The following is a 9,617-nucleotide window of genomic DNA, read 5'->3' as shown; positions in this document are numbered from 1 at the left end:
TTAATTGTCATTGGTGCATTTTCATGGATTACCGTATTAGAAGGGTATTTTGGTCATTTGGCGGGTAAGGGTAAAATGGTAATTTTGGTGAGAATTATTTTTAATGGTTAGTGAGAACCCTTATTTTACTAAGTTACTAGTGTAGTGATTAGTTTTTACCGTTTAGTGACCGTTGGTTATATTTTACCGTTGAGTGTATAGAAACTTTTTAGAATTATGTTAGAATGGGTTAAGCCCATTAGGGTCTAGAATTGAGCCCAATTGAGTGGGAACACACCTAAACTTAAACTTGGAGAGAAATTCATTCATTCATTTCATTTCACAAAGTTAGAGAGAGGTAGAGAGAGAAAGTGGGAGAAAGGAAGAACAAGGGTTAGAGAAAGGGAGAAACTTGAAGATTGAAGAATTAGGAGCTAAAGTGAAGCCTAAGTTTGGATTAATCATTACCTAAGGTAAGGGGGTTAGTCTTCTTCTTAATCATGATTGTTTGTTTGCAATTTTCCTTGTTGTATGAAATGGGTTGATTAGAATGAATTGATAATTGTTGTTAAAATTCGTGCTCTTGTTTCGGTGATAAGTTTGAGTATGTTAATTGAATGATAAATGAATTGTTGGTGATGAAATAACATGTTCATAATGTATGAAAATGGGTTGTTGTGAAATTATGCCTAATTGATAAATTATGACATGTTGTGGTTGAATTGAGGTGAGAATCAAGTTTCAATTGATGTTGTTGTTGCTGAGATATGTTGTTGTATATGATTTATGGCTTGGGTGTTCATATATCATGATTGTTGATGAAAAATAAGATGTTGGTTGTTTTGCAAAAATGGGTCAAATGGTGATTTTGGTTTAAAATGATGTTTGATTCAAGTGATTATATGTAATTGAGTGTCTTTTCATGTTAAGAAACGTTTGGGTGCACTTTGGGATCGAATTTGGGTAATGGGAAATCAAAAATTGGGATTTTGGGGTGAAAATGGATTTTTTCCCGTAAAACTGAATTTTTCTGAACTGTGCTCACTCGCCAGGCGAGCTGGTGGCGAGTAGCTACTGCCTTCACTCGCCATGGCGAGCAGCCTTCCTCGCCAGGCGAGCTGCCCAGTGCAGCATCCCATGTTTTCGCGTTTTGCGTCGTTTTCGCTCGTTTCCGTTTTGTTTTGGCTTTTGATTTTAACATGAAAGTTTTAGACAATTGAGTTGGCATTCCATTGGCCTTGGTTTGACTTGGAAATAATGTTTTGATCTTGAGTTATAAAGAAAATACTCTAAGGAGGTTTTAATAAAACTTTACGAAAATATCGCATAATTGTTCCTAAGTCAACCCAAACTTTATGGATTGTTTCCAAACTTCAAAGTCTCTTGATTATAAGTTCAATTAAAGGTTTTAGAGTATTGGAAACTTGGTTTGTGAGATTGAAACTTAATTTAAAAAATTACTTAGAATGTCGATTTTTCCGGAATGTGATTTCTCTTTAAGAAATGGAATGGGATTAATGTTGTTTAATGATTATTGAATTTCCAGAAATGGATGAGATTGGTTCCTTTGAACTTTACTTGGTTTTACTTTGAAAATGGAGATGTATGGATGAATTATGATATGTTGGTTATGATATTAACATGAAGTGTTGTATGTTCTCTTACTTAGTATATGAGAAATATTGTAATGATGAGATGTGTATGTTATCTTACTTAGAATGTAAGGAATGCTTGTATTGGTGAAACTATATGTGATAGTTGAATATGGAATGTGATGTTTATCTTAAGATGACGTATCTTCCTCTTTACTTGGAATGTGAGCAAATCATGTAATTGATGTGAAATTATGTGAAGGTGATGATATTGGTGAGTCTATATACATTGTTAATATGATATTTGGTATTGATTATGTATGTGGTGATGAATTATTGGTGTGATTGCATAAATGCAAATAAATATGTGGTGATGAATTATTGGTGTGATTGCATAAATGCAAATAAATATTGGTGATGAATTATTGGTGTGATTGCATAAATGCAAACAAATATTTGTGAGAATTTGGTGAGTTGTTATGTGAACATATGCGTTGTTGAGTCATATATTCATGCATATATGACTGATGGAGACGGATATTTTTATATATCCAAATGGTGATGATATTGGTGATATTATGATGTTCTGTCGGCATCATGGGCGACGGCCTAAATATTGGTGAGATAGTACCGCATGCATATAGAGTTGTGTCTAGGATCATATCATGTTGTGGCATGAGTCCTAGTTGTGAAATACTTGATTTACTTGTGGTTGTAAGTGATTAATGGTGATGTTTGTGTTTGATGGATTGTTATGCCATGTTATGGTTAATTATGTGAATTGATGAACTCATGGAATTGGTGGAATTGTGAATGATGATTATTAATGATGATGTGTTCTTTGAATATATGTCGGTGAGACTTGGATTACGGTGATGATGTATGTATGGAAATTATCTATTTTGATTCATACACAATATTGTATTATGCTATTCCTGCTTATCTGTGTTATTGATTATGTTGATGTAATACTCACCCCTAGTGGTTTTAACCGCCTACTTGCCTGTATGGGTGAGTAGACGTTGTGCATGACTAGTAGCTTGGTGAGTTCCTGATGTTGATGGATAGTGGGAGCTTTCTCCACTATCGGGTCTTAGAGTAGAGTTGGCTCTGATCTAGGGTTTTGTTGTTAGCTCTAGATCTTGTTGGATTATTTTTATATTTTGAGATTTTGTCCATGTGTCGGACTTGGAGATTTTATGCTTATGTATTTTGAGATCACATGACATGTATGTTTGATGTATGAGATTTGTATCCGCTGCGACTGATGAAGTTTTATATACATGCATGTTGACCGTTGATTTGATTTTGTTTATCTTTGATTTGGTGAAAGTAGCGACTATTTCTTGAATATATGAATTATTCGCATGTTTAATTGCTTTAACAGAAATAGGGTGTTACAAAAAGTACCTAAATTATCACGAAACAGCCCCCCGCAAGCTGCAAAGCCACCAATCACCGAGCCATCCGTATTTACCTTCAACCACGGAGCCGACGGATTCTTCCACAAAACCATAGTAATTTCTTTGACTCTACGGCAGTGAGGTGAAACCGCAAAAGAGTCAAGAAAAGAGAAGTCAGAGTACAAGCACTTACCTTTCGAAAGATTTCCAGACATAGCAATATAAGAGTGAATACGAAAATAATATCTTTAAATGTATAAATAATGATCATTTATTGTTTATTCTAATAGTAATTAGTAATATCAAAACATGAATGTATAAATGACATGTTATGTAAAAGAAATATTGTTATGATTGTTGTGCTCGCGATTTTCGGATATCAAACCATTAATTGATTTGAATCGTCAATCTTTGAACTCTCGATTTTTATTCGTGAGAAGGGAAAAAATGAGTAAAAACCCTTAAGACTTTGGATTCGGGGGTTGGTTACGCGAAGGGAAGGTGCTAGCACCTTAAGCGTCTTTGGTATTCCATAGGAACCTCTTATCTAGATTATCTTGTGCTAAATTCATTTGCTTACTTGAAAAATTATTACCTAAAAATCTAAGTGAAAGAATGGAGGGAGAAGAAGTATGTTTTTGGTTATTTTTATTTGATTTGGAAGGATTTGACTCCCCTACCTACATACCCTTAAAGAAAGGGATCAAAACCAATGTAGTTCACCTCAAAAATTTCTTTGGTGGGTTAGGTTGATTTTAAGATTTTTGAAAATGGGTTTTAAGAAGAGAAAGAGGCCTCAAGGCATGAGATAAAGAAAACAAGTGAGGTTGATTGATTTTAAAGTTTAAAAGTTGTTGAAGTGGAATTAAGATTGATTAAGGATTTGATTAAGAAAATAAAGAGAAAATGTTGTTAAGAAAATGATTTTTGAATTTGACATATTTAGGATTTTTTTGATAAAAAGGTTTTTTTTTCTAAACTAACGGTAAGCTAACGTAACGACGTAAAAAAAAAAAAAAACGAGCGGAAAGCGGTAAATAAATTGTGGTAGTGTCGGTGCTTGTGTTACCTACATTATTACATCAATTCCTAAATACAACCCTAAGGCCTTTATGCCAAAATAAAATGCAAAAACTAAAACTTACATCAATTTTCTATTTATACACACTAGGTCAATGGCAAAATAAAATGATAAGAAAGTTAAATGTGCATGCTATGATTCAAAACAAAGATTAAATCGTTAGTATAAGGAATATTGTGATGAATGAGACATGAGAAATAATAAGCAAGAAATAGACATATAAAAATAACAAGTAACAATTAAAATCATCATATAAAGACACAGTAAAGCAACAATTGAAATCAAATGAAGAAATGAGCAAAAAATTAAAAGAAACAAGTAGGATGAATTTTTGAAAATTAGAGAAAATTAAGATGATAAGAACAATATTTTTTGAAATTTTTTAAAAGCATTAAAATGTCAAAAAAAAAAATGTAAAAAGCATTTAAAATGATAAAGAACAATTAAAAGAAAGAAATTGGCTCAGCAGGATACAATCTGGACCGTTGGATGAATCCAGAGGTCCAGATCTAAATCCCAAGATCTCATCACAGCCACAGGATCTAAGATCCAACGGTTTAAAAAACAGCTTAAAAATCAGAGAAATAACACAGGAAACACAGTGACCGTCAGTTCAACTATCTGACGGTTCAAACAGAAAACACACCATAAACCACAAAAAGAACACGCGCTGGATTAAACAATGGGAGCATCATCGGCCGTTAGATCTACGATCTGACGGCCTAGCTCCACAAGTACACGATAACACAAAGGAAAGTTGCGCATGGAATTAAAATAAAACAAACAGGCTATATAAAGCGGTTTCAACAAAAAAACACACACAAAACAAAACCCTTCTCTCTCTAAGTCACACTTAGAGAGAGAAGCTCTCTTCTCTTCCTTTTGAAGCAGATCGGGGAAGAAGGAGGAAGGCGGTGGTCGGCCATAGCGCCGCCGCGTCGGAGTTTTTTTTTTTTGAAAATATTTACATCCAAACCTTCGTCTTCTTCTCCTCTACTTGATTTTCAAAACATTTTTCAAAAAAAGGTTATAGAACAGGCCAGATCTAACAAAGAAAGTTCAAACGAAACTACCTTCGGTTTCAAAACGGAGAAGACTGGATCTACTACTACTTTAAGCTCGGATTTACTTCTTTCTTGCTAAATTACTCCGATCCGGTTCGAATCCAGTCCGATTTGGTTCTCTCTTCTTCTGTTTCTTCACGATTCGGTTCGTACAGCTTACGTTGATGATGATGACGAGTTTGGTTCGTTCTTGTTGATGTAGTGGTTGAATGGTTTATAGCTTATGGATTCCGAGATCACTGTGTATGATTTGTGTTGTTTCTGTTGGAATTCGGAATATGTGAATCAAAGGAAAATTGTTGTTGTTTATGTGATTTCTGTGATTTTGTGTTCATGAATGTTCATGAGGATTCATGAAGTGTTCATCATTTTGCGGTGTTTTGATCTGTAACTAGATGAGAGAGAAAGGGAAAAGGTGTTTGTTGATTGTGATTGAGCGGCTGATTGGATGTGTCAGTCTTGTACAGTGATTGGTTACCTTTTTGACTGCAAATGATTAGTGCTTATATAGTGACCAAAGAGGGTTTGAGCTGAAAATAACTTGGACGAAAATGCCCCCCAAATGGGACAGCAAGGACCTTATGACTAATTGGACAAAAAGACTAAAGCAATACAATAATAAAAACAAGACAAATAAATGATTTAAAAATAAAGAAAAATCGTAAGTCACTTAAAAAGGGAAGGCAAGAAAAAATCATAAAAATAGAACCAATTAAAATAAAGAGATAACCACTAATGAAATAAAAAGTAATGAAAGACATTAAAATGTTTAAAAAAAAGTTGCCTTCGGAACCTGACATGAGGTACTTCAAAGTATCCTCCCTGTCCAAATTTTGTCTGAAATGATTAAAAAGATGTGACTTCTAAAATACGATTAGACCTTTTAAAATGACTTGACTGTTATGACTAAAAAGACTATAAAATGCGTTATAAAAAATGCAGATGAAGTGATTTTAATTGTTGTAAAAATGCAAGCGGGGACTTAAAAAAATATCTTTAAAAAGATTTTACGTAATATCTTCAAAATATGGACAAAAAAAGATTTTAAACGGTCCAAATTTGGGGTATGACAATTGCGATAAAATAATATCTTTAAAAACTACATTTTACGTAAAGTACTCTCCATCTTCTCCTTCTATTTTCCCTTTATTTAATAATTAAAAAAAATCACGCTATCATAGTTTGTATAAGCAATTATAAACCAGGAAAGTCAAATAATCTTTAAAATTAATCGTAAACAATTTGAATCATAATCACTTATAAACTAGCAAAGTCAAATATAATTCATAAAATTAATCAACTTTGATTAGTTGTAACATGAAAGAAAAAGAAAAAAACTTACAGGTTAATTCTTCTGATGCAAAGGGCTGAGAGAGGTTGAGAAAAACTAAACAATGCGGGAACGAACTATTAACTGTGAGAACCCTACTTATTATGATATTTAATATAGTGCAATCAAATATTTTGAGTCTCAATCTTTTTTTTAGAGGATTTAAAGTCAAATCTGTAACATTATTTTTTGCTCGCGTTTGTTACTAATCTTTTTTCAGAAGATTTAAAGTTCAATCTTTAACATTATTTTTTTCTCACGTTTGTTACTAATCTTTTTTTTATAGGATTTAAAGTCCAATCTTTAACATTATTTTTTCCTCACGTTTGTATCTAATTAATAATGTTAAAGATTGGACTTTAAATACTCTAAAAAAATATTAATAACAAACATGAGCAAAATATAATATTAAAGATTGGACATTAAATCTTCTGAAAAAATTATTAGTAACAAACGTGAGCAAAATATAATGTTAAAGATTGGACTTTAAATCCTCTAAAAAAAAATATTAGTAACAAACGTGAACAAAAAATAAATATTAAAGATTGGACTTTAAATCCTCTAAACAAAGATTAGGACTAAGGCCCCGTTTGGATAAACAGCTTATATAGATGCTTATAGCATTAGGGCTTATAACATTAGAGCTTACATCATAAGCTCTTATACTAGATAAGCTATTTATGTTTGGATATGTACACTAAAAAGTACTTACATAAATTGAAGTGTTTGGATGTGACATTATATAAGCAATTATTGAAATTTTAAATATTTTTAATTTAACAAAAAAATCAAAGAATTGAACCACAATTATCAAGATTTTTTTTTATGAAATTAATCAAGGCGTAAAAAAATAATATATAGTATAATCAATATTTGTCCTTAAAAAAAATATCAATATTCATATAAGACAAAATTAACATTAGAGGTGTTACAAAAAAAAAAAAAAAGACAAGTTAAGTTTGTTTTTTTTATTCAGTTTCATTTTGTTACATAACAAAAAAAAAACATCTTAGTTAGGTGTGTTACTTTAGTAAGATAAGTATATAGCAATTTTGTTACTCATGTACCGCAAAAGATAACTAACATTATAATTAAAATATATGTTTTGAAAAAGTGGATCCAGAAATAATCGAATGAGGTTACATAAATTCATAAGCTCCTTGTTAAGCCGGAGGGTAAGCTGAAAATTTATGCTTATTAAAATATGGCATAAGCAGCTTATGAAACTATGATAAGCTGTTTTTATTTATTTATCCAAACACCTTCAAAAAGGCTTATGCGAGTAGATAAGCCAACATAAGCTCAAAATAAGTCAATCCAAACGGGGCCTAAAAATATTTTAGAAAAAGATATGTTAGGACTATATTAAATATTAATTATCAATCAGTTTTCAAGAGAAGAACATAATTTGTTCTCATTTGACGAGGTTGAAGGGGATACTCATAACTTATATCAACAAGAATTCCTAAACTCAATTTCTCAAGGAAGTATCCGACCATATATTTTAAAGGTAAAAAAAGGTGCACCTTTGATGTTGTTGCAAAACTTAGCAGGAATATGTTGGATATGAAAATCGTAGCAGGAAGCAATGCTGGAAAAAGAGCATTCTTGCCCAATATAAATGTAGTTTAGGACTTCCCTTTGTGCTTAGTAGAAAACAGTTTCCCATTAGACTAAGTTTAGCTTTTACCATAAATAAGTCACAAGGGCAAACCATTCCCAATGTCGAAATCTATATTCCACGGCATGTTTTCAGTCATGGCAATTATATGTAGCTTTATCAAGAGGAGTTTCTCAAAATTCAACAAAAGTTCTCATTAAAGAAGGAAAAATAGAAGGAGAAATTGGAGACTTTACGAAAAATGTAGTTTTTAAAGTTATTCATTTGTCGTAATCATAGCATTGTTTCTTTTACATAACATGTCATTTATACATTTATGTTATGATGTTACTAATTATTATTAGAATAAACAATAAATGATCATTTTTATCTTAATTTTATATGCAGGAAACTAAAATATGTTGAGTTCAAAAATAATTTGGTTATATGCCTTGACAATATATTGTTTATAAATCAATATATCAATAATTTTCATTAATATTTAAAAATTTAAAAATTTAAATAAAAATTATACAAACAAACATAATAAAATAATCACATGCGTTAGCGCAGTAGAAAGAGCGGACTGACGGGCACGATAGTGCCCGTCTTTCAAGTGTAAAATAGTCCTTTTATTTGGAAGGTTATTTTTAGTGTTTTAAGTGGGAATGATTGATTATTTTTACTAAGTTACTAGTGAGTTAGGTATTTATTTAAAGACGGTGATTATTCGTTATTTTGACAGTTTCAGCGTGTAGTAAATTTGGTGAATTAGTTGGTAAGAATATTGAGCCCATTAAGACAATTAGAGACTAATCCCAATTATGTGGAGAGTATATAAACACAATACTTGTGAGAAAATTAGGTCATTACATTCATTCACTCATTCTACAAAAACATTTTGAGATAGAGGCAGAGAGAAAGTGGACCAAGAAGGAGATAAGAGGAGCTAGAGAGAGAGCTTGGGATATGAGACTAGGAGATAAATTGAAGCTAGGGTTTGGATTCTTGAAGAACTAGAGGTAAGGGGGATGGGTTTTTTTTTCCATCAATTAAGTTTAATCTACCATTTTCAATTATAAGTTTAAGTGCTTTTGTGATAATTGTTACTTTTTGTGGTTTTGAATGATGAAATTCATGCTCCTAATTCATGAGAATTTGTGGGTATGATAAACTTTGTTGGATATTTGTGTGTTGGCTTCACTTTTGCTAAAACAAATATTCATGTGTGATGTTGGATACGATGTTCCAAACATCCTAGCACAGTTCAGTGTGCTCTGAAGTTGTGCCAAGATTTATGCATGCTTTATCTTTTTAAGGAAACCACGCTTTATTTCTTGTTGGCCAAGTTGTGTGCTTTTTAGTATAGAATGAGTTGGTTTGTTATTTCCTAAAGTTGTGACAACAATTTAGGAAACTTTGGATGTGTTTGGATTGTTCCTAAAGATGTTCCTACTTTTTAGGAGTTTCCATATTTATTACGTGGATTAGCTTTTGGATCTAATTTTGTTCTGAAGCCCATCAAAGTCTACTGCCCCGTATTGCTTCAGTATATAAACAAGACTTCA

This window comes from Medicago truncatula, chromosome 6 (genome assembly GCF_003473485.1).
Source record: "Medicago truncatula cultivar Jemalong A17 chromosome 6, MtrunA17r5.0-ANR, whole genome shotgun sequence".
Lineage (NCBI taxonomy): Eukaryota > Viridiplantae > Streptophyta > Magnoliopsida > Fabales > Fabaceae > Medicago > Medicago truncatula.
The sequence above is the reverse complement of the archived record's forward strand: the minus strand, read 5'-3'. Positions refer to the sequence as shown.